Source organism: Macrobrachium nipponense, chromosome 26 (genome assembly GCF_015104395.2).
Source record: "Macrobrachium nipponense isolate FS-2020 chromosome 26, ASM1510439v2, whole genome shotgun sequence".
Lineage (NCBI taxonomy): Eukaryota > Metazoa > Arthropoda > Malacostraca > Decapoda > Palaemonidae > Macrobrachium > Macrobrachium nipponense.
In genome coordinates, this window is record NC_087215.1 from 17,464,892 (window position 1) to 17,492,391 (window position 27,500).

Sequence of the window (27,500 nt, forward strand, 5' to 3'; positions counted from 1 at the left end):
GAGAGAGAGAGAAATACAGGTTGAAACCGAACCTCCTGTATGGGTGGTGTTACTGAGCGCTTTGGTCTGTAACTCTGCCCCTTACGTTCTCAGTCACACGTTACGTTACCATTCCAAGACGTGACTCACAGTCTGAAAAATTATAGACATGTATATATGGCGTTTTGAATATCAGGAATTCTCCTCTCTCTCCTTCTCTCTCTCTCTCTCTCTCAAACCCGATCCAGTTCTGGGAACTTGTTCGTTTGCTACCCTATGAGCCCGGCATGTAATTCAAACTTGGTTTCAACCGAGTCGCTTGGCCAGGCTGGGAAAGGTTGAAGGGGGGAGAGAGAGAGAGAGAGAGAGAGAGAGAGAGAGAGAGAGAGAGAGGAGAGAGAGAGAGGGGTCGCTTGTTTATTTATTTAGGCATTCAAGTTTCGTAGATAAATCTCGGAGATTTCGAAAGCTGCGACAAAGTTGTCGAGCATAATCAACAAAATTTAAGTTTTAAAAAAATATCAGAGACCACCGAGTTTCAAACACATCAACAACAACATTTTCGACGGAACACGAGTTTTCAAACATACAGAAGAAAGTTTTTCGATGAAAAACAACAGCTCTCTTAACATAAAAACAAAAGGAGTTTTCGAATAAAAATATCTTTGAACAAAAACGATAATTTCGAACACAGAGACAATGTTTTTTTAAAAGAAACAATATTTTGTAAAATAAAAATAAAATGTCAAGCAAAGGGGAAAAAAAGCCACCCTGATTACTTACAACTCACAATAAGATGGATATAAAACTGAAAATACGTCTAAATTAGCTGTCCATTCTCATAATTTTGCAGCGTCACGTCACAAATATGAGAGAGAGAGAGAGAGAGAGAGAGAGAGAGAGAGAGAGAGAGAGAGAGAGAGAAACGCATCACCCGGTTTACCAATAACCCCCCATTCAGTAATTAAAACCGAATTTATACTTGACGACAATTGACGGCATGCGGGTCAGTGATTCAGTGAGGGACCAAGAAACAGAATGGAATACGGGCCAAAGGCCAAGCGCTGGGACCTATGAGGCCCTTCAATGCAGAAACTGGAACTGACAGTAAAAGGCACTATGAAACAACTGTTAGGAGAGGGTGAACAGTAAGATGAAAAGGAATATGAACGGAGGTACAGCAAAAGGAATGAAAGGAGTTGCAGCTAGGGACCCGAAAGCACGCTGCAAAGAACCTTAAGCAATGCCGACAGTGCACCGTATGAGGTGCACAGGCGGCATTAACCCCTTACGGGGGAGAAAGCACCAATTGTAAAATTGTAAAGTTAATCCCTTTGTGTACTACCAGTACTCCTACAACTAATACAGTAACACTATGAACTGTAGTACTGTAGACATAATATTAACCATCATTATATTTACATTATCCCTAGAACAGAATGTCGCTGGGTGGGGGAGGGGGGAGTGGAAAGATTATACGAGTCGTTGTAGAAGTATATATTTGTTACTTATTGTATTTAAGGCTGGGAAATATATTTAAAACAGTTGATTATTGTTATTGTTATTATTACCATTATTATTGTTGTTATTATTATTAGTATTGGTCAAGCGTCGAAAGGCAATTAACCACTTTTCACTAAGTAAACATTGAGAAACATTAAAGCACAAATAGAGAAAATTTTTTAAAAATTAACAGAGTAACATTAAGCAACAAAGTAACATCAGTTAAATTGGAATTGGTTATTATTTACCTTTTATGTCAAAAAAAAAAAAAAACCACCACCACCAGATAGCGACTCCATTAATAACAAGGTCGAATCCTAAGGGTCATTCAATCCTTTCAGTGTCATGCTGTGCAACGGCACTCCCTAAGATTTTCAGGGTCAGTGTCATACTGTGCAACTGCCCTCCCTAAGATTTTCAGGGGCGACTGGGGTATTTATCACTTCGTTTGCCGATGTTTCTGTACATTCACTTGTGTTTTTATTATGGTGTGACAGTGTTCATCTTTTATTAGGCATTTTCTTTTCATTGTGGAGATTTGTACTGCTAATTAACTGCTTTTTTTGGCAGTAATGTATGGTTAACTACATCTAAAAATAAGCTTACAAATTTATATTTAAATATACGGTAACCACACACAACTGTGGATATGTTTCTTCATTTCATGACTCGTGCTACTATTAGTATCTTTCAATAATAATAATAATAATAATAATAATAATAATAATAATAATAATAATAATAATAATAATAATAATAATCATCACATCATCATCAACTGTACTAAATATATTCCTCAGCCACAAACATAATAGTAAAAAAAAAATGCGAGCCCTCTTCCAAAAACAAGACTCATAAATAACGAACAAACGCACGTGCGCGCGCACGACCGAACGCAAAAATGACGCATGACGCACGGCAGCGTCTAATGAATCACACGTCGCCGATTGGAAACTTGTCTAGCAAAGCATATCTGACCTTCAACTGACAAGAAGGAAAATGACGGGGGGTGTGTTCGTAAGTGTGTTCAACAATTAGGTACTGCGCGATGACTCGTGATAAAAGCGTCCAGTCTATAATTAGCCACTGACACTATAAATAGAGAGAGAGAGAGAGAGAGAGAGAGAGAGAGAGAGAGAGAGAGAGGCCAGTATATTCCAGCTACCAACAGAAAGGTCGACCTTTGGTTATTATGGTTAATATGAGACAACAAGATGGCCCACGAAGAAAGATGGGATTTTTCTTCTCTCTCCTCTCTCTCTCTCTCTCTCTCTCTCTTCTCTCTCTCTCTCTCTCTCTCATGAAAAAGTCAGTCCTATATGTACGACAGGCATTTTTGTGAAATGTACCAAACCACTGTCGAAAAAAAAATCACGAAAGACAGAGAGAGAAAGAGATATACGGATTCGTTTCCCAAAGGAATTCTTAATATAATAATAACAATAATGATAGTAATAATAATAATTTAGCCCTGAAAAAATAAAAAAAATAAAAATATAAAGCTTGGGTAGAAAAATACCCACACACAAAACCAGGCTGATGAAAATGTTGGGGGGGGAGGGGGTTACGAAAGCTAGACATGGGGAGGGAGAAGGGGGGGGGTGGAGGCGGTGGTGATGCAGGGTGTTGGAGGCGGAAATCCTAAATAGCGCGACGTCTACTGTTGCTAGCTAACAGATCGCGGATTCGGAAGTATGTGGTGTGGTGCAATCTCTCACAGCAGTCTGCTACTCTACTCTGGCCCAGTGTTGCCAACCGTGGGGTAATTACCCTGTGCAGAGAGTAATTCAGCCTTAAATCTGGGTCTGTAGGGTAACGGGGTAATAGTCACGAAATCTGAGCAAAATGTAGTAGGGTAATTTCAAGATGCTTGTCTTGTATTTTATTTAAAAGTAACCAATGAACAATAAATTTATTAATATTTACATATTAAGGCCGGGCGTAGCGTATAATGACAGTGAAAGTAGGGTCATTTCAGTGCCTAGGCAGGGTAAGGAGCTCTTAGATGGTTGGCAACATTGCTCTGGCCAGCTGCTTCTCAGTGACCGCGAAAAGCAGAGCCACGTTCACACTGCATGATATTAGCGGCCAGAGATCAATGTCCAGGCACGTGCGATGCTAGTGCTACTCTTTAAAAAGAGTAGTGCGTGTGTGTGTAAGGGTGGAAGGTGGAAGGTGGGGGGGGGGGGGGGGGTTACGCGGTCCTCATACTTTTTTTTTGTTTTTTTTTTTCTGGCAGCTTGTTGAATCTGACGCAAGAGCTGACCTAGTTGATTTCTGTGAAAGCGAAGACGGTCTATGGTCGTGGCTGACATAAAGCAGCGAAAGATCGGCTACCTTTGTTTGCGCGGGAAAGATGAAATACACACGTTCTCAACCGACGACATTATAATTCAAATCAATTCATATAATTAAAATAATCTAATAACGCTATTAGAATGATATACTACATTCTAGGAGCAAATTATTCCATACACTATCTGTCATCTAATACCAGTTACCATCGCTAGCGTAGGATAGACCTATATTGTAAGCTACGGCATTTTTTAAGCCAAATTAGGACTGCAGTCGAGCTGTACGCGTAATGTTTTAATTGTTAACCATATTTACGAAAAGGATATTAAACATATCACTTAATTTAATGCATTTTAACTGCCTCAAGTAAGAAAAATTCCCTACTTGGACTCAAAGATTCAGTCCGTGTGATAACATAAGTACCTTCCGGGCCTCTTATTGTAGTGGTACACCATCACAAGACGCCGAAAAAATGAATGCATGACTGTACCTTAAGTACCATTACGATGAAGGACGGAAAAGACACTGCATTAAACACTGGTCTTTAATCAGAACATATTGTAGTACTACTCACGACTCTGCAGAAAGCAGTTGAGTATTTTTTAGTTTAACCGGACCACTGAGCTGATTAACAGCTCTCCTAGGGCTGGCCCGAAGGATTATACAGATATTTTTACGTGGCTAGAGGAACCAATTGGTTACCTAGCAACGGGACCTACGGCATATTGTGGGATCCGAACCCCTTTATATCGAGAAATTAATCTATAAACACTAGAAATAAATCCCTCTGATTCCACGTTGGCAGAGCGGGGAATCGAACTCGGGATTACGGAATCGGTAGGCGAGCACGTAAACCGCTCGTCCAACAAGGAACTGCGCAGAGAGCAGTGACAACAGAAATCTGTAGTACTTACGACTTTGTAGAAAGCAGTGACTGTGAAATCAAATCAGATTAGTTTTGATGACGATAAAAATTATGCTCAAAACACGAAGCAAATACTGTTCCTATTAATTAGTTTAATAGATTAATGAATTTTCTTCTGAATGAAATCTTTCCTTTGTGCACATTGGAGGATATGTATCCTGGATAGTGTGCTGTTGTAAGCCGATGATCACCCAAGAGAGGGGAAAATCTACTAAGACAATTCACATATTTTGTTTGTTTTTACTCATGAAATCTCTCCGTCTGACGACCTTCTATCTCGAGTTACAAAGGTGACAGTGAACTAATTCTCTCAAGTAAGTTTCGACTCCGCTGTACATATTTACGAAGAACTCATGCTTTTGTATTTGGAATCGAAATCAATCCATCGACCCATCACCCCTATAATAAAAATAATAATAATAATAATAATAATAATAATAATAATAATAATAATAATAAATAATAATAATAAAGAAAGTATCACTCATTGATTTCGCAATACCATGGGACACCAGAGTAGAGAGAGAGAGAGAGAGAGAGAGAGAGAGAGAAGTAGTATATGGACCTGAAAATAGAAATAAGAAGGATATGGGAGATGCCAGTGGAAATTGTACTCATAATTACAGGAACACTAGGTTCGTACGATCCCAAGATCCCTGAAAAGGAATCTGGAAAAACTAGATGCCGAAGTAGCTCCAGGACTCATGCAGAGGAGTGTGGCCCTAGAAACAGCGCACATAGTGAGAAAAGTGATTGGCTCCTAAGGAGGCAGGATGCAACCCGGAACCCCACACTATAAAAACCACGAAGTCGAACAGGATAACTGTGATAGAATAATAATAATAATAATAATAATAATAATAATAATAATAATAATAATAATAATAATAATAATAATAAAGAGTAGAAACCTGGAAGAACCAGGGTGCTCCCTCTCAGGCCAATAAAATTTCCACTCATTCCTAGTGGACATCTGTCTCACATTGCTGAATGCATTTGGCATTACTTCATAAAAAAAAACTATATTGTGTCTGCATTATCATGATTGGACCTACTTCCTGGAATGCCAAAATCGTTCGATTCAAAGCCTGGAAAGTCCACTGGGCCAAAAGCTAGGTCCTTTTTTTTTTTCTTTTTTTTTTTTGTGGTGGTGGTAGATGGAAAATTTTCATTTTTTTATTTTAGTGTTATGGCCCATTATTTCCTCCTCTTCCCCACCCCACTTTCTCTCTCTCTCTCTCTCTCTCTCTCTCTCTCTCTCTCTCTCTCTCTCTCTCTCTCTCTCTCTCTACGTCTACTGCCTGTGTGGTTTTAAGCCCGAAATTAGTTTCCACTGCTAAAACTGGTCGCTAATGTCGAAACTGCCGATTTTTCCAACTTTTGCTCTCTCTCTCTCTCTCTCTCTCTCTGGCATGACTTAAAGCATAATAAAACCTGAAACGGTCCTGTTTAAACAATGGAAAGATAAGAAGAAATAAGCATAAAAATAAAAGAAAAAAATGAGACTCCGGTGACGAAAAAAAAATTAAGTAAATAATTTTAAGAAAACAAGACAAATATAATACGAATAAGCTTTAAAAAAATAACCTCAGTCTTGTCTTCTCGACCGAAAACTGAGGAACACTGAGGAACACACCGGGCGACGGAACGCGACACTATCTATACCCACGGAGGTGGAGATTCTTGTCAGCCACACTACTGCCAAAGGGACGGGAGGGGGGGGGGGGGGGGGGGGGCTTTTCAAAGTTGGGTGGAGGTGGAGGAAGAGGTGGGGAGGGAGGGGGGGGGGAGGTGCTGAAATATCTGTGCCAAGAGAACATCACAAACATAAAACAACATACATTCCTTTAACAGTAGACGTAGGCTCTCTCTCTCTCTCTCTCTCTCTCTCTCTCTCTCTCTCTCTCTCTCTCTCTGTGTGCAAAGAAAGGCCTCGATAAAGATTTATCTTCGGAATTTCGTCGCTATAAATATTCATGTGTTATAATTTAAGATAAAAACACAAAAATGCACTATACGTAATAGATTCACATCAACCATGCATTTGATGTCAACAGCCAATCAGGAACGTCGTAACGGACTGGCTTAGACATCAAATGCACGGTTGATGTGAATCTACTATAGTATAGTTACATTATTCATATAAGTTTATATGCTATTGTGAGAGAGAGAGAGAGAGAGAGAGAGAGAGAGAGAGAGTTCTTCAACGATTACCTTACACCTCTGATACAATATATTAGAAGCGAGCCTTTTACATAAGAAAAAAAATATTACAATATAAACATAAATAAACAAGAAGGAACTTTACGAGAAACAATGAAAGGTAAAAAATTTAACTGCGCATAAAAAAAAAAAAAAAAAACCAAAAAAAAAAAAAAAAAAAAAAAAAAAATCGACCCCTCCCACGGAACAAGGACAGACTAAAAAGAACATGGTTTATCTTGGCAGACAATACGCCCCCGTAGCGGTGTGCGTAGTATGAGTGAGGTATTCACGATGAACACCAAGCATACAAGGACACATTTAAAGGTACCATAATGAGGGGGTGCCAGGGGGCCATGGGAAGTTTCAGGTCTTGCCCCCCCCCCCCCCCTCAATTTCTCACCCAATATCCCTTCACCTTTCCGCAAAAAAAAACAAAAAAAAAAAAAAAAAATAAATAAATAAATAAATAAATAAAATAAAATAAAAAAATAAAAGCGTTATCACACTCAAAGAAAGTCATAACCATACTGGCAACATATATATATATATATATATATATATTATATATATATATATATATATATACTATATATATATATATATATATATAGAGAGAGAGAGAGAGAGAGAGAGAGAGAGAGAGAGAGAGAGAGAGAGAGAGACTGCAAAAAAAACTACTTTAAAATCGAAATCACTACATAATTTGAAAGTAACTTTAATTTGAAAGTAACTTACATAGATGCATTGTAAATTATACGTCACCCCATCCTGTTCAAATCCTGGTCAGGGTAGGAGGAATCATGCACAATAGCCTTCAAGTGTTAGTAACTCATAAGGTAAAGCGAAGTATATATATATATATATGTATGTATGTACATTGCTTGAGCCAAACTCAAACAATCTAGTTAACCGCCCGGTCACCATGACCTATCACCATATGCAGCACTGGCTGGCATTTATCATCTCTGACCCACAACTTCATATCACAAACTACCCTTATCAGCATCATCAATCATAAAACAATGAGTCCAAAAATGAAAGCAAGAATGACGATTTCTCGTCGCTCGCTCGTCTCGTCAATGGCGGATAACTTGAGAAGGGCGAAATTAAGCCCAAAGGTTAAAGTGAGATTTAAAATGAAAATATTTCTCTCTCTCTCTCTCTCTCTCTCTGTCTGCACGGTAAAAAATACGAAAATAAAAACTGAATAGAGAAATTTTTTTACATTCTCTCTCTCTCTCATTTTGTATTAAAGCACTGCGTTTTCTTCATCATTTTCTCCTTAATAAGAGTTTCTGGCTACACGGTCAAAATACGAAAATAAAAACTGATTAGTCATTTTTTACTTACAGAAAACATAGATGGGGTGGACTTAAGAAGAGTTGGAGCTTACTGACATTTGCTGAAAAATCCACCGCGACCCTGTTCACAAACCAGCAATAAAAAATCGTATGAAAAAAAATTATAGCTTTCATTTATGATTTTTTAAGTATTCAGTCGTCCTAAACAAGCGAATTTTCACCCGGTCGTTAGTCGACTTTGGTGGGTTGCAGCCCAGAGAGAGAAGGGCATAGAGATAGCAGAATCGTCGAAGAGCAGAACAGACCAGTTAGTCACGAAAAAAATTTGTAATATTCGTTAGGCAAAGAAGAGAATTCTGGCGGCACAGTAATATCATCATCGGTTCTTAATAGTATTGAAACTGGTTTATTATTTATTTTTGTAACTTTTGAAGTCTTTTACGGTGAAGAGCCGGAGACGGGCAAGGAGGAGAAATACGGAAGAAGGTAGAATTCCAAAGTCTGGAATGTGCAAGTGTAAGCGAGAATGTTGGTGACGAAACGGTAATAACTATAAAAGACTAATTTATGTACGAAGAACGTGGAAGGATACTTAAATAAGCAAAAAAGAAAATTATCAGCTAAGGCATAAATATTAAAATAAATAAATACATAAAAACTGAAATGGAATATAAAATTTAGACACAAAGCCAAACACTGGGACCCATAGGGTCATTCAGCACTATGGTGAGAATGAATGACAACTAAAATTATATAAATAACGAGTTTAAAATAATCTAACGATCAATGCATAATTATAAAGCTAAAATCAAGGAGATCTTATCACTACTGGAATTAAAAATTCCATTTACACATAATAATTAAAATAATCAGTAAAAATTGAAGAGCTACAACCAAAGATACAATCAAGGGAGATGAGGCTCTGGAGAGGACACCGTCACGAAGCTATCACAGAGTACGAATGGTGTACTCCCAAATACAACAGATAATTACAGATAAATACCGATAAATAGCGAGATTAAACGCCCAGGTAACATCGTCTGAGGCTTCTTAAGGATTAACTCCAGTGCTACGATGGTACCGCAAATAAGTAAGCGACGCTTTTCTACTTATTTTCTCTACGTAGCTACTTAACTTAGGAAATCGATATTTGAATATATTTTTTCATAATTTTTTTTTCAATGTGTTTCTTTCGTTCCATTGACGAAACTCTCTACAAGACAGGGTTGGTTATTTTTTTATTTAAAAAATAAAAAAAAATAAAAGAAATCAGTGATTTATTTGATTTTTGTATATTTTTTTTATTTGTTAGACGTTTTTTTCAATCCTCTTTTCCCTCAAAATGTATTTTATGACAGAATTACTATAGATTTATCTTTTAGGTTTCCAGTTCTGGCCTAAAGTATGGACTTGCAATTTTTTTTTATATAAAAATAAATAGATGCAGCACAGCTAAGCTTAAGTTTTTATTAACCTCCAAACCATAGTTTTCAATTTATTTGTTTTCAAATAGAAAAAATAAAAAAATAAAAAAAATAAAAAATATATTTTCTAATGAAAAAATCTATGATTTAATCACTTGACTAAATCAGCTTGATTTAATCATTCCTAACCCTGCTACACGAGCCTATGAATAATTCTGTGGTCTAATAATAATAATAATAATAATAATATGCAAATTTCTTGTCTAACCACTGTCCCAACACAACAAGTACGTAGAATGCACACACCTTCTGTCCTGGCTTTCGTCACGGTACGTAACGGCTCTTCGGTCGGAATTTATACTGCTATCATTTCAGACGGCGTGGGTACGTTAGAAATAAACATCTATAGTACTCCGGCACGTCACATTACAAAGGGGAATGCAGACGGTGTCACCGCCCTAAATGTATGTCTATTTTCGAACTGAGTGATATTGCGACTAGAAGTGAGTTACTACTGCGCATATATGTGTAAAAAGTTAAGTGCATCTTAGTTTAACCAGACCACTGAACTGATTAACTGCATGTTTGTTTGTTTGTTTGTAATGTGTTTTTACGTTGCATGGAACCCGTGGTTATTCAGCAACGGGACCAACGGCTTTACGTGACTTCCGAAACACGTCGAGAGTGAACGTCTATCACCAGAAATTCACATCTCTGACCCCTCGATGGAACGCCACTAAGGCGCTAGCTGATTAACAGCTCTATTAATGCTGGGCCGAAGGATTAAATTTTTTCACGTGGCCAGGAACCAATTGGTTTCTTAGCAACGGGATCCGAACTACATTATAATGAATTCCTAATTACCAGAAATAAATTCCTCGGGAGGCGAACTCCGGCTACCAGATAAATAGTCGAGTACGGATCCCACTCGTTCAGTGGTAAGTTTCATATACATAAAATGAACGGCTGACCTCAGCGGTGAATTCAGTACATGGTAGTCAGTCGACTGTGGATGAATGTAACTAAATTAACACCTTCAGAGGATAACTCTTTTAAAGGGAAACAAACGCGCGCGCGCGCGCGCACACACACACACACATCATATATATACATATATATATACAAAATATATATACATACATATAATATACATACATACAATATATATACATACAACATAACATACATACATACATATCATAGACATATATATATACATATAATATATACATATATATATACCATACACAATACATATATATACATACATATATATATATATACATACATATAAATATATACATACTATATATTACATACATATATATATACATCATATATATATACATTACATATATATCTATACATACATATATATATACATACATATATATATACAGTACATATTATATACATATATCCACTATACAACATTATATATATACAATACATATATATACATATATATATACATCATACTAATATATATATATATACATACATATATCATACAGCATATATATATATATATACATATATATATATATACTACATATATATACTATATATACATATATATAAATATATATACATATATATTATCTATATATATATATATATATATCATATATATACTATATATATATTATATACAATATATATATATACATATATATATACAATATATATAGATATACATATAGATATATATATATATATATATATATATATATATAATATTTCCAGTCAGCAAGATATATAGACTTCAGGAGGGTCCATGATACACATGTTGTTTAAAAAGGCCATGTTTATTAACAGCAAAGAAACGTTTCGCACTACTCAGTGCATCATCAGTCTGTCAAAGGTAAAAGACAATAAAATACATTATTAACATAAAAAGGAATTCAAAAGGTAATTAAAATTTACAAGTTAAAACAATAAAAAGTAAAAGAGTATAAAAAGTACATAAAACAGAAAACAAAAAGAGACTACCAAAAACACCAACCATCTATAAGCAGGAGAGAAGAGGGAATGACATACAATGACGTCCAAGGCCAGACGACAACTATGCCAGATACAAAGTTCCTGAGGAAGTATTACTATTGAGAGAGGGAACCAGTCTTTTAATATATAACGATTCTAAAGTTGTTAAGTGATCTGGGTCCCTTACATAACCCTCTCTCAATAGTAATACTTCCTCAGGAACTTTGTATCTGGCATAGTTGTCGTCTGGCCTTGGACGTCATTGTATGTCATTCCCTCTTCTCTCCTGCTTATAGATGGTTGGTGTTTTTGGTAGTCTCTTTTTGTTTTCTGTTTTATGTACTTTTTATACTCTTTTACTTTTTATTGTTTTAACTTGTAAATTTTAATTACCTTTTGAATTCCTTTTTATGTTAATAATGTATTTTATTGTCTTTTACCTTTGACAGACTGATGATGCACTGAGTAGTGCGAAACGTTTCTTTGCTGTTAATAAACATGGCCTTTTTAAACAACATGTGTATCATGGACCCTCCTGAAGTCTATATATCTTGCTGACTGGAATATCATATCCATCCGAAGATGATACGACAACTTTTCTTCGTCCTTTTATTTGCTTTCCGTCTCCGACTACGAGGAATTCGTCACTTCTCCCAACTACTGAAGCACCGCTATCCAGCCGTTACTATATCGACTTCACGAAAACTGGAAAAGGCAACACTAAGATTGGAAAAAGCCAAATGCGATCTGGATTTTCTTCAATATTGCCAATTGAATGATGTCGTCCCCAAATTTGTCCGATTCAAATTATACAAATCTTCTCTTTACAACACTGAGTTTTATAAGGAATCGCTCAGAACTCTACTGATGAAGGAAATTAACGTTAAGACTGTTGCCATCAAGAAATTGACTGTTACAGCTGAACAATTAAAACACCTATTGTATAACGACTTATCTCTTTTAGATCGCCTCTTGTACCAAAGAATGTTTTACAAATTTATTAATGATTTTATTTCGGATGTCTTTTTAAGACATCAAAGAAAACTTTTAAGTCTTGGTGTTGTTATTCCTGATTTCCAACTCAGAAACCACTGCATTTTTAACTTATCTGATTACATTTTATCGAAGAGAGGGGAATTTTTACTATCTTTTGGTTTGGATTTTTGTCTGCCATCTTTTAGACCCAACTATGCCAGATTCTTTTTACCATTTGAGGTCATGTTCCAAAGACTTATAAAACTTGATGTTTCTAAAAATATTGGTAATCTCCAACGAAAATCTCAATTTAGTCCACAAAACTTATGGCAATTTAAAAAAACTAACTGGACTCCCTTTTTCAGAAAAACTGATCTGAGTATACTCTTAAACTTGAAAAAACGCGAGGACATTGTAATTTGTAAGCCCGATAAAGGCAAAGGTGTTGTTATTTTGAATAAGAACGATTATGTGGAAAAAATGGAAAATATCTTGTCTGATACCACCAAATTTAAAGCTCATGGTGAACCCACTTTTCTCGACATATACAAAAGGGAAGATAAAATCAATAGATTATTAAGAAAAATTAAAAGTGAAAATATTATTAATGAGACCACATATCAACAACTATTTGTGACTGGCTCTTCTTTCAGTATTTTGTATGGCCAACCCAAAATTCACAAGCCTAATATACCTCTTAGACCCATTATGGCTGCCTATAATAGTCCTTCGTTCTCTATCTCCAAATTTTTAGCCGGTTTACTTTCTGAATATAGTAACAATGAATTTTCTTTAAAAAATGGTTACGAGTTCCAACAGCAAATTACCAACCAAGATGGAGACTATTACATGGTAAGTTTTGATGTAGAGTCTCTTTTCACTAATGTCCCACTTAATGAAACGATCAATATTATTCTAGATAAGGTTTTTATTAGCGAAGATACAGTTTTTCATGGTTTTAACAGATCAATTTTTTTTAAACAACTACTTGAACTTGCAGTGCAAGATTCAATGTTCATTTTTAATAAGCAACTCTATTCGCAGGTCGATGGAGTTGCCATGGGGTCGCCTCTGGGCCCCATTTTTGCTAACTTTTTTATGTCTGACCTTGAAATGAAATTTTTAAACGAGTGTAATCATAATTTTAAACCGTCCTTATCGCAGATATGTTGATGACACTTTTGTCTTGTTCCAGCACTCTTGGCAATGTTCTTTATTTTTGGATTATATTAATCAACTTCATCCAAACATTCAATTTACCATGGAGGTAGAGAGCGAAGGTAGTCTTCCATTTTTAGATATTAATGTAACGAGACATAATTCTGAGTTCACTACTTCTGTTTATAGAAAGCGGACATATACGGGCTTAGCCAATAACTACTATAGCTCTGTCAATATTCTTTCAAACTTAATACCATCTACACCTTGGTCCATAGAGCTCTAAAATATTCTTCAACTTGGCAAATATTTCACAAAGAAATAGTCTTTTTATTCAACTTTTTCAAGATAAACTCCTATCCACAAGATATAGTTCATAAAATCAACCAATAAGTTATTAACAAAGTTCTTACAACCTCCAACAGTCAACTTTGATGTCCCAAAAAATTATTCTATGCCTCAATCCCGTATATGTCTGACTCCAAATTCTCTTTAAATCTCACAAGAATAATTGAACAGGAAATCCCCTGTCTTAACGTAAAACTGATCTCTAACAACCCATGTACAATAGGATCATTTTTTAATTTCAAAGATCGCCTGCAGTCCTTCATGCGATCCAATGTGGTTTATAAATTCACATGCCCTGGATGTCCGGGCTCTTACGTTGGATCGACACGGAGGTTACTGCAGGTCAGATATTGCAGCCATTTGGGTTTTAGCTTTCGCACTGGCCAAAGAATTAAGCAGCCAGAATTTTCTAATATTAGAAAATCATGCCGCATTATTGTAAAACCGAAGTCCTGAAACAACACTTTTCAATAATTGGTTATGTAAGGGACCCAGATCACTTAACAACTTTAGAATCGTATATATTAAAAGACTGGTTCCCTCTCTCAATAGTAATACTTCCTCAGGAACTTTGTATCTGGCATAGTTGTCGTCTGGCCTTGGACGTCATTGTATGTCATGTCCCTCTTCTCTCCTGCTTATAGATGGTTGGTGTTTTTTGGTAGTCTCTTTTTGTTTTCTGTTTTATGTACTTTTTTATACTCTTTTACTTTTTATTGTTTTAACTTGTAAATTTTAATTACCTTTTGAATTCCTTTTTATGTTAATAATGTATTTTATTGTCTTTTACCTTTGACAGACTGATGATGCACTGAGTAGTGCGAAACGTTTCTTTGCTGTTAATAAACATGGCCTTTTTAAACAACATGTGTATCATGGACCCTCCTGAAGTCTATATATATATATATATATACACACACACACATATATATATATATATATATATATATATATATATATATATATATAATATATATAGAATATATATATATGCTGCTGTTGATTTTGTTATTAACAAAGAAGAATAGATGACATATACCAAGATTGCTTTTGCAACCGATAAAAACATACGACAAATGATCATCTTACACACACACACACACACAAAACCTTGGGAATATGGCAAAATTCTTTACCGCCATGTACAATTCCCGAGACCCAAAAATTCGTCTAATAATTGTAACAAAAGAGTTATATAACAAAGCTAATATCTTCTTTATCAAATCTCTGATACCGGACCAACATATCAGCAGAACAACAACACTGCAGCTATAATTCTCTCTCTCTCTCTCTCTCTCTCTCTCTCTCTCTCTCATTCCTTAAAGCAAACAAAACAGGTTCTGAAGGACGCCTGTTTCTTTGCCACGGAGGAGGAGGAGGAGGAGGAGGAGAGGAGGAGGAGGAGGAGGAGGAGGAGGAGGAGGAGGAGGAGGAGGAGGAGGAGGCGGCGGCGGCGGCGGCGGCGGCCCCGCGACTGAAAGATCCTTTGGGATCTAAAAACAGAGTTGATAAAAGGTTTTAGAAAAACAATGACATCTCCTGTTAAGGACAATCACTAAAGCACACATTCCCCAAGAGCAGAGCTCATGGAGATTCTTGAATACATAAGTGTGTCAGAAAATATATAACCCGTGGTCTAAATCTCTTATCATAACTGACCGCAAAAGATCGTTGGAAGATTTAAAAAGAAAAAAATAATAATAATAATATGACCAAATGAGACTAAGTGGCCTCAAAAGAATTCATGGTTCCAATAAAAAACCAAAAAGAAAAAAAAAGTGTTTAGATAAAAAAGTAAAACGGGGCCACAGAAAAAAAAAAAAAAGGGTAAAGAGTACGGTGTAGAAGAAAAGAAAGAACCACAAAAACACTCTCTCTCTCTCTCTCTCTCTCTCTCTACATCCCCTCATTCAAAATTCCAGCGAGAGCTTCCACAGATAAATCCAAAAGTTTGTGGATTTGGGTCAAGTCTCATGAGATAAACAACGCGACGTCTCGAAAAAGGATTGGAATAAATATCCACCGGGAACTTCGAGACAACTCGAATGCTCTCCGAAACGCCTCGAACCTGTGAACGTATACTTTATACAGAATGCTTTGGTAGGTGGGAAAAAAATTCGATATTATTTATTCAGCCATAAAAAAATAACAATAAAAATAAAACACGAAGGCAAGGACGAAATAGAATGCTTTGTTAGATGAAAAAAAAAATCGATACTGTTTATTCGGCCACGAGAAAAAAATAAAATGAAATTATAAACACGAATGCAAGGGCGAAATATATTATTTACCGAGCCATGAAAACAATGAATGATATAAACACTAATGCAAGGACGAAGTAGAATACTTTGTTAGGTGAAAAAATAATTTCTATATTATTTACTAGCCATTAAAAAATCAAATACAATTAAAAACAAGGCATGGACGAAATAGAATGCTTTGGCTGATGTGCAAACTGTCGATGTTATTCACTCACCCATAAAAAATAAATTGAAATAAAAATAAAAACACGAAGGCAATGACGAATTAGAATGCTTTGGTAGGTGAAAAAATTACTATATTATGTACTCGGCCAAAAAAATAAATAAATGAATAAATATAAAAATAAAAAACTCGAAGGGAATGAAATAGAATGCTTTGTCCTCTGTAAAAACATTCAATATTATTTACCCAGCAAAAAAAAAATTACTCAGCAAAAAAAATAAAAATAAAAATAAAAACACGACTGCAAGGACGAAGGATGGGAAAAAAAAAATCAGACTAAGGTAACGGGTTCTCAAGATCTGTTCAGCAAGGGTTCCAAGACGAATGGAATAAGCACTTAAAATCATTCATGAAAAAAAAAAGTCTGGTAACTGAACTCCCCATTCTCAAGCATTTTAATGAATCAAAGGATACAAAAGAGGGTGACTTAGGTTGCTAAGTGCATAAATGTGCATAACAATGGACTAAAGAAACACCTAATTGGGGAATGTGATTTCTTTGATTCCTATAACATTCAGATCTATGCAACCGATAAAACTGACACTAAACTAAATGTCAATTCTGATTGAATTTATAGGGAAATATTCAGTCCCTGGGGGTACTAAGGACTTCAACACAGGCGAATGGCTACGAAATACAAGTGTATAAACTCTCTCTCTCTCTCTCTCGAATTGAATATAGTATTTAGGGCAAAGGCCAAGCACTGGGACCTATGAGGTCATTCAGCGCTGAAATGGAAATTGACAGTAAAAGGTTTGAAAGGCGTAACAGGGGGAAAACCTCAAATCAGTTGTACTATAAATAAATTGTTAGGAGAGAATGGAAAGTAAGGTGGAAGAAAGAGAATATGAAAGGGGGTACAGAAAAGTAATGAGAGGGGTGGTAGCTAGGGGCCGAAGGGACGCCGCTATGAACCTTAAGTAGTGCCTACAGTGCACCACATGAGGATGCAATGAGGGCACTAACCCCCTACGGGGTTCTCTCTCTCTCTCTCTCTCTCTCTCTTTCTTAGTAGTACGTGTATACCGACACAAAAATAAAAATAGGTTTCCTTTCAACTCCGTCAAGACCAAATACGAATGTTTGTTTGTTTGGTGTTTTTACTTTGCATGGAACCAGTATGGTTATCTAGCAACGGGACCAACGGCTTTACGCGACTTCCGAACCACACGTCGAGAGCGAGCTTCTATCGGCAGAAATACACATCTCTTACTCCACAATGGAATGTCCAATAATCGAACTCGCGGCCACCAAGGTGGCAGGCCAACACCGTACCGATCACGGCACTGAGGGGCCCTCGAAGTATGAGCGTACTGCGAGGAGCGTCCTTCAGTCGCAAAGGTGACTTCTGACAAGTCAAACTCGAACCTGCTGTGTAGAGCCAAGATTCTTGTGTGAGTACGCATTCGCTTGTGGCGACGTTATAATTCGTCATGTGTTTATGTCACTCGGCCTTGAAGGGGGGCATTCCACTCGACCTTGAGGCAGATATTATTAACCTCGACCCCAGGGTGGATATTCGCCACATACTTCACACTAAAAGGCGGTGGGACTGTCATCACTTCAGGCTGGTAAAACGCGAGAAGCAACTGCACGACTTTGGCAGTCAAGAGCTGAACGGGTCTCTACCACAATCTAACTCTAAACAGAATAGAACATAGGATTTAGGCCGAGGGCCAGGAGCTGGGACCTATGAGGTCATTCGGCGCTGATGGAAATTGACGATTAAAAGGTCTGAAAGGTGTAACAGGAGGAGAACCTCGCAGTTGCGCTATGAATCAATTGTCAGGAGAGGTTGGAAAGGAAGAAGATGGATTTAGGCCGAGGGCCAGGAGCTGGGACCTATGAGGTCATTCGGCGCTGATGGAAATTGACGATTAAAAGGTCTGAAAGGTGTAACAGGAGGAGAACCTCGCAGTTGCGCTATGAATCAATTGTCAGGAGAGGTTGGAAAGGAAGAAGATGGAAAAAAGAATATGAACGGAGGTACAATAAAAGGATTGTAAAAGGGGTTGCAGCTAGTGGCCGGGGGGACGTTGCAAAAGAACCTCGAGCAATCAGAAGTTGCAATTTGACACTTGACCTTAAAAAGTCTCAACCTGACCTAAAACCCTGCTTATATGTAGAGTATGTCTGCCAAATACAAAATCTCTTGTTTTGCATCATTTAGAAGGAATGGGAAATTGAAAAAAAAAAAAAAAAAACTTCAATTTCATCAGATACCCCAAAAAAGCCACTACTGAAAAAATCGATATAAAAACATCACATATAAAAACATTTTAAAAGATCTTTCGTTCATTTGATTAGCCTAATGATCTGGACGTCTTGCATCATTTAGAAAGAATAGGAAATTGGAAAAAAGGCCAATACTGAAAAATCTATATAAAAACATCAAATAAAACATGTTAAAAATCAATATAAAAACACCACAGAAAACATTAAAAAAATCAATATAAACACACTACACGAAAAATTTTAAAAGCTCTTTCGTTCATTTGATTAGCCTAATGATCTGAATGTCCAACCAAGCACGAATGTTTTTTTACGTTTTTTTTTTTTTATTAAGTTTCTTCTTATTTCCTCTTCTTCCATGCCAAGTACCTTTTTTTTTTTTTTTTGTCTACTCTTTCTTCGGCTCCTCGTGTCTCACTGTCTGAGAGAATTCCTTTCGGCGGCTTGGCACCGTTACTGTTATTATTCGGAGAATAAAAGCCTAAAAAAGAAAGAGGGGGGTGGAGGGGGGAGGGCTTACTCACCAAGTAATACGTAAAAAAAAAAAAAAAAATCATTTTTTTTAAATGCCAGATGGGAGCTTTCGTGAGCATGCTTGAACAAACTTACAAATGATATCGCTATTCATTTATTTATCTATTTATTATTATTATTATTATTATTATTATTATTAGTTAATTATTATTATTATTATATTATTCGTAAAGAACATGCATTCTTATGGAATAAGACAATGGCCATGTACCTCCCAAACAATCTCCATTTTTCCTTCAAGACTTTATTAAACACTGGCGGTCAGTTAAGCAAGGATTTATTATCATTACAGGGTGGCCATAAAGTCCCAGTACCCTGCTGAGCAATAAATACTTGTAACGGTACTACGACTTTATGGACACCCTATATTTTAATGGTGTTTCAGTCATCAATGACGTTATATTTTGGGTTGCCAGCCTTCCATTTCCTCTGGAAAATGTCAAATAAATTGAAATATTGCGTAGTTATTAGCAGAACTGATCAGCTACGCCATATTTGACGTTTAAATGCAAGCGTAACTGAAGATAACTTCCAACTGTTACACCAAAACCTATATTAGGTTGGAAAGAAAGCATATACGCAGTTGCCCGAAACATTCAAAATAGTCTTGCTAATTTACTTCTGAGAATAAGGGACGGTCCTAAAATTTCGCTAATTGCATCCGCTTTCGATCATGTCAAGAAAGTCAGGGCCAAGATCAACGGAAACTTAAAAAAAGTTAAATAATATGTATACGAATGCGTGTGTATTTTATATGAGTATATATATATATGCATACTGTTTATAAATGTGTAATATATACATATAAGAGAGAGAGAGAGAGAGAGAGAGAGAGAGAGAGAGAGAGAGACTGGCGCCAAAGTGCGACAGAAAACTGGCAATTCAGAATGGGACAGACGGGCAAGGGGGGGAGAGAGAAGGTGATCTGAGGGGAAACTGGTTGGGAGGAGGAGGAGGAGGGAGGAGGAGGGAGGAGGAGGAGAGGAGGAGGAGTTAGGAGGAGGAGGAGGTGGGTGAGGAGGAGGAGCGTTGATATGAGGAAAGCTGCTTAAGCCAGACCCTCGTGAAGAAGAAAAAAAAAGAAAAAGAAAAAAAGACCCGAGTATAGTAAAACCAGCGGTATATTTGGCCGCTCACGTGCGCCGTGCTGAACAGGGGCACTCGTAGTCTCTGGTGTGGCACACTTATACGTATGGCACCGGTATATGACGCCATTTACATTTAATCGTTACACATTTGTTTTCTTCCACTTCTCTTTCGCTCGAATTAATCCCTAAGTGTTACGGCTGTCTTTCGACTTAATTGAATTAGATAAGTGGGCATTGAACAGTCTCCTTTACACGTACTGTAAATTCATGATATTCTACCGACTAATGCTGAGACGGTAAAATACAAAAGAGGTTGATCATTTACCCTCCTTTAATGCCAAGTCCTAAGGTGGCAAAATACAAAGTAGGTTTATTTCATTGTAATAATTTTTATATTTACTCATCTACTGATGATGCAAATCATATTTCTGTTATGTCTGTTTAAAGCTCTACCATTACGAGGGCCATCACGTACTCTTAATTTAGCCAATAATTAATGATTTTTTCATGTATTTGTATCACCTAACAGAATATCTGCCCATTTACTTGATTCATATCTATCTACAGCAAACTCCAAACCACCTCTGTCTGTCAGTGGGACAGATGGGAGCGGCAAACGGAGTTAAAAAAAAAAAATCCGCGATGATGCATGTGGTATTGAACTGAGTTGAATATAGAATTTAGGCCAAAGGCCAAGCGCTGGGACCTATGAGGTCAATTAGCGATGAAATGGAAATTGACAGTAAATGGTTTGAAAGGTATAACAGGAGGAAAACGTCGCAGTTGCACTATGAATCAAGTGTTAGGAGAGGGTGGAAAATACGATGAAGAAAGAGAATATGAAAGGAGGTACAGAAAAAGGAACGAAAGTGGTTCCAGCTAGGGACCGAAGGCACGCTGCAAAGAACCTTAAGTAATGCCTATAGTGCACTGCATGAGGTCCACAGACGGCACTACCCCCCTACGGGGGGAATGTGGTATTAATTCTGCTCCAGAGAGCGTCAAGGCATTCCTTCGCTATTAAAATTATCAACATTCTTGCCAAAGCACACAAACAAACTGTCTCTCTCTCTCTCATGAATTCCAAGAAAAAAAAAAAAAAAAAAAAAAAAAAAAAAAAAAAAAAAAAAAAAAAAAAAAAAAAAAAAAAAAAAACAACAACAACTAGGAAATGTCAGTAGCATGCCTAAATTCTAATATGTTGCATGTGACAAAAAAAAAATAATAACAATAAAAAACCAACAATAATAAACAAAGGGATCTTGGAAGCGTGAAAAACAAGAGGGGAGACGAGATTTATAAAATCGTGCATCAGACAAATTCAAACGAGAGAGAGAGAGAGAGAGAGAGAGAGAGAGAGAGAGAGAGAGAGAGAGAGAGAGAGAGAGAGAGAGAGAGAGAGAATTGATATATCATTAAGAATAAATTGCAATTCTTACGACACGAGAGTTTATTAATATTACACATTCCCCATACGAATGGGTGCTATTATTATTATTATTATTATTTATTACTAAAATAAATAACAAAGGATCAATAATACTCAAAATGAACGCACAGAAAAACCAGTAACAAAAAGAATAATAATAATAATAATAATAATAATAATAATAATAATAATATGCATAGCCACACCTTAATAATTATGCAAATGTGCACAAACAAAACGAGCACAAGCGGCAAGTGGTTACACCACCAGCATTGAGCTTGGTCAGTTCTTGGACAGGTGACCACGAATGAATGCCAGGTTAGCCGTAACCGTTTCTGACATTCTTCGCCTTACTGAAAATTGCGACACGTATTAGGACAGAGGTTCTTGACCAGGGGTTCTCGCACCCCTTTGGGGTCCGAAGCCGGTTCAAGGGGTGGGGGGATGTCTATGAATAATTAAAGCAAAATATGTTTAATATCCGCATGTTATTTTCTAACTGCAAAAAACAAAATAAAAATAAGATAAAAATAAAATAATAATAACAACAATAGTAGTATTTCTATAATAATAATAATAATAATAATAATAATAATAATAATAATTATTATTATTATTATTTTATTATTTTGTTAAGATGATGGTCAGCATCAGTGGAATTGATTTTATATATGGTCTTTTCAATTCTTCTTATTATTCTCTTCTCATCAGGGCTGATATTTGCTAATAGCTGGCCGATGTTCATATCTTGGTTAAAGAAATGTTTTCTAAAAATACTAATTTATTGTTATGATAACAAAAGTGATTAACAAATCTTAGTAATGGAATTCCAACGTTTCCAACCGTATCATCGGTTCATTTTCAAGGAAAGGTGAGCGTGAACTGATTGGAATGGGTTGTTGTTGTTGGAGTATTAAGCTGGCTTTATGCCAGCACGGGCTTTAGCTAATGTAGCAGCCCGTAGGTCATTTGAATTATTTTTAGGTGCATTGGTGATTTAAGGATATGAGGCGATCTTTTTATTTATGATTTCTATGGAATGTGCAGGTGGAATGGTATGGATTCAAAAGTGAAAGGAAAAGTGAATAGGCAAGGTTACAAACCCCTTTAAACCCTAAGGTACCATTAGTAGAAGATAAAGATCGATAGTAGCGAGTCCTGCGAGTCAGAGATAAAAAGCCAGTAATGAAATCGAAAAATTTATAGTCGTAGAAAAAACGGAAAAAAAAAAAGCGAAAAAACAAACTCTATGGAGTTCAAGTACCATATTTCACTTTACGAGAAAAAAAAAAGCAGAGAGCGTCGATCGTTTAGCAATAGGGAACGACGAAGGAAAAACGAAATATTATCAGTTTTAGAAACAGGATAACAAAAATAAGCGACAGCTTAAGCGGTAGTTAGAGTGACAGTTTGAAATATTCGGTCGTTAGACGTGAGGCGGGCCGAAAAACGGAAGGGGAGGGGAAAGGAGGATTGTTTAGTAAAAGAAAAAGCAGTTAATGCTATAAACAGCACTTTTCATGTAGCTGCGATCTTTATGTTTGAGATCTGTATCTGAAATCTTCTAACAGGAGGTCATCTGGGAGACTGATCTCTAGGTCCAACAGAGCGTGGACGAGCTCAGAGAACAGCTGATGACCACTGCCACTGTCGTTGTTAAAGATGGATCTATTTAAAAAAGCCTCAAACTCCTCGTAGGTCAGCAGGAAAACTTTCTGATTTGATATTCTCCTACGAGGAAGTATTCGTTTTCCGACGCTTGAAGTTCTGTATTCTTGTTTGCAGGTCTGAGTTCGCTGTTTTGCTTAGCTACAAACTCCTCAGTTTGTGTTCCTGCTTCTTTATACAAACAGGAGCTACAGTCGGTGTCTCGGTCTGCATTCTTCTTCAACTGCGTATTCTGTCTGGGTTCCTGCTTCGGCACGAGCAGGAATCGACGTCTTCGGCGATGCAGGGGTTGGGGGGTAACCTGAGGGGGTTGGGGGTTGGGGGAGTAGGGGAGGAGGTAGAGGGGCGGGAGTTTGGCGATACGGAGAGGATGAGGGGGTGGGGGTGGGGATGTAGTGCCGGGATCGAGGAGTTGGGAGGAAGGTTGGGTGGTTTGTGGTACAGGAGTAGGTTCGTTCTAGGATCGAACCTGGGTTGCTGGAGGTTTCCTGGTCGGTGATGGTTGTCGAGGTCTTGCAGGTGGAGGAGGGATGCCCTTCGCCTTCCAAATCCTCTGCAGTCTGACTGGGCATCCCTTAAACCAAGCATGGATGTTGCATGGCTGCAGTTAGGGCATCGGGGACAACTGTGTGGCCCTTTTCCTTGTATTTTTTTCAAGCAACACTTCTGTCTCGTGTTTTCGCACTGCACAACTCCACAGATGTGTTTCTGATTTGCATTCGCTCTTGTGGTGTCCATACCTCTGACACTTGAAGCATCTCAGAGGCTCTGGTACGAAGGCTTCGTCTCGTAAGTGCCAAGAATACCCAAGGCTGACCCTGGCTGGAATTTGGCCCTTGAAGGTCGCTGCTATCTTCAGAGTTTCCTGTCCATCTTTTGCAGTACATCTCTTGGCTTCCATGATGTTGGGAACCTCGAGGACTCTTTCGATAGTTATGTATTTGGGGACTTTGCATATCATCCCCTTGCTTATTTTTGAAGCAGGATCAAGAAGGTGGCACAGGTTGTCTTTCCTCAGATAGTTCGGCAGCTTTTGGTCCTTGGGAGTAATTATGAATTCTCCCCTTAAATTCGGTCTGGCTATGAGGTTGGCTTCTGGATATTTTTTCTCGAGGCCCTGACTGCAGCATATGAAGTCTGGCCCTCGATAACAACAGCTTTGAACTTGGGAAGTGCCGGAAATTCCGTAAAACTCGCCGTATTCGGTGCCGATGTCGTAGGGAGCTGGTTGTTTGTCTGTCGAAATCGGTAAAATCTTCTTCTGTTTCTTCTTCTTCTTCTTTCTTACGGTGGCGAAGCCTTGCTCCTCCTCCAAGGGCGGGTCCTCCCTGGGAGTACCGGGCGAAAGGGGTCTCTTAGAGGCCATACTTTCAAAAATTATAGGTTGAAAATGACGAGAGTTTACGTAACGCGCCTGTGCACGAAAATACGTAACCTCGATTGGAATGGGGTCGTTCGGCGGTATTTATTGTGTCCCAGGTGCTCTGTCTTGATGGGCGCGCGTTTTCATTGGCTGAACAGAGGATTAAGTCCCTGAGTCAAGCCGTCTTGCAGAGGTGGAAGCTCGCACTGCTCTTCGCGTGCGGACGCTGGAGACTGGGAGCATAGTACTTGGGCAGGGGCACCTGATTGGTCCGTTCGATCGGCTCTATGGTGCCGGCGGGCAGCGACCCTACGTGCCACCGCGGGAGGAGTGAAGTCTCTTGAGTGGTGTTAAGGCTGGGTCTCTCCTTCCCGATGTGTAGGGCCTCTAAGAGGCGGAGGCGACGGTGGTCTGCTGCCTTATCGATAATACCAATATTAGGACCCAGCCTTAACACCACTCAAGAGACTTCACTCCTCCCGACGGTGGCACGTAGGGCGCTGCCCGCCGGCACCATAGAGCCGATCGAACGGACCAATCAGGTGCCCTGCCCAATACTATGCTCCCAGTCTCCAGCGTCCGCACGCGAAGAGCAGTGCGAGCTTCCACCTCTGCAAGACGGCTTGACTCAGGGACTTAAATCCTCTGTTCAGCCAATGAAAACGCAGCGCCCATCAGACAGAGCACCTGGGACACAATAAATACCGCCGAACGACCCCATTCCAATCAGTTCACGCTCACCTTTCCTTGAAAATGAACCGATGATACGGTTGGAAACGTTGGAATTCCATTACTAAGATTTGTTAATCCCTTTTGTTATCATAACAATAAATTAGTATTTTTAGAAAACATTTCTTTAACCAAGATATGAACATCGGCCAGCTATTAGCAAATATCAGCCCTGATGAGAAGAGAATAATAAGAAGAATTGAAAAGACCATATATAAAATCAATTCCACTGATGCTGCCATCATCTTTAACAAAACATGTTTAAGAGAGGGTCTCCTACCTTCATATATTATTATTATTATTATTATTTGTCTATTACAGTCCTCCAAGTATTTAAAGTGTGAGGCTCCGGGTTGCATCCTGCCTCATTAGGAGTCCATCACTTTTCTTACTATGTACTTATTATTATTATTATTATTATTATTATTATTAGGCACAATTTTCCGTGTCGAAAATGATGAACCTAGAACAAGGTTCGAAAGCTATTAATATCCATTAAAGACCTATAAACTCACATGCTTTATTATTGTGGACCTGAAATTATTATTATTATTATTATTATATTATTATTATTATTATTGTTATTATTATTATTATTGGCTACAGCAGTGCTCTGAGCTGTAAATAAACCAACAACTAATTTCCTAACGAAGTGGCAACGTTGCAACAGACTCGAGTACATATATTTTAGTTTTTTAGTTTTTTTTCAGCAATTCAAGAGATGCGAGAACTGATTGCTGAATTTTGGAAGGGGTGCATTCTTCAAAAAAAAAAAAAAGTTAAGAACCACTGTATAAAGGGATACTCTATAAGGGGCTACATGTGGAAACATCCAAGCGTCGTAAACAAGCCCCTACCACCTGCCTAATTTCCGTCTTGGATTAAGAAGGAGCAAAGACAATAGTACTACGTCTCATCAGGAAGACATTTCCCAAGGTTACGCTGAGATAATGATCAACTGTCTTCCCAGAACGGATTAATTACTATTACTGCTTCCGTTTGCGACGAGAATGAGAGGATTCCCGAGGATAAGAGAGGAGGGAGGCTCTCTCTCTCTCTCTCTCTGAAAGAGAGAGAGAGAGAGAGAGAGAGAGAGAGAGAGAGAGAGAGAGAGAGAGAGAGAGAGAGAGCAATAGGAAAGAAGCACAAGGTCAGTCACCGAAGAGGAAAAACTTCGTTACGTAACAAACGAAACTTCGTACTATCGCAACTTCCCTCCGACCTCATTTGAATCACCACAGACTTTCTGCTAATAACGAATCAAAGTGAGAAATAATGGTTAGGGAACAACAACCATTTCAAGTAGAAATCGCACAGAAAATCTTACGTAATTTTTAAAAAACGCTGAATAAAAATGAAGGCTTCATTTACATCAACGTCACTTGGTAACAGTGGTTAAGGACGAGACAACATCTAAGCAAAATGACGTGGCATGCAACATATTTGCAAACGCATATTTACTTACGAGAGTTTGTTAACAATACAAGCATAAAACAATTGCATAAGACTGGGGGTATCTTTTCTGGCGAGCGTGGATTTTTCACAAGAAAGAGAGAGAGAGAGAGAGAGAGAGAGAGAGAGAGAGAGAGAGAGAGAGAGAGAGAGAGAGAGAGAGAGAATGTTCTAGCTCTCAGTGAAACAGAAGTGAAAGGAAGGGCGTTCAGGACAGAAGACTGAAAAAAAAATAATAGTATACGTTGAGGTTGAGATGATGTAACAGGCAATGGATGAGGTATATCTCCTTGTGTCAAGACAACTGAGGGGATTTGTGATGGAGTATGTACAAATGTTTAGTTCAGGGCTTTTGGGGTGAAATGGAGCGTACAGCCAGAGATAAGGCCATGATAGCGCGGGCACGTGAACCAAGGTCGCAAAAG

The 27,500-nt window shown here is 37.7% G+C and overlaps 1 protein-coding gene and 1 long non-coding RNA gene across 2 annotated transcripts in view; one reads left to right on the forward strand and one right to left on the reverse strand.

Moving 5' to 3' along the window:
• LOC135200004 (glycogenin-1-like) overlaps positions 1-27,500 on the reverse strand; it is a 247,778-nt gene that overhangs the window by 19,410 nt on the left and 200,868 nt on the right. The window lies entirely within an intron of this gene.
• Positions 11,834-12,744, forward strand: LOC135199769 (uncharacterized). The gene is made up of 2 exons (XR_010311117.1): positions 11,834-11,914; positions 12,065-12,744. It is a non-coding gene; the product is annotated as an uncharacterized LOC135199769 (long non-coding RNA).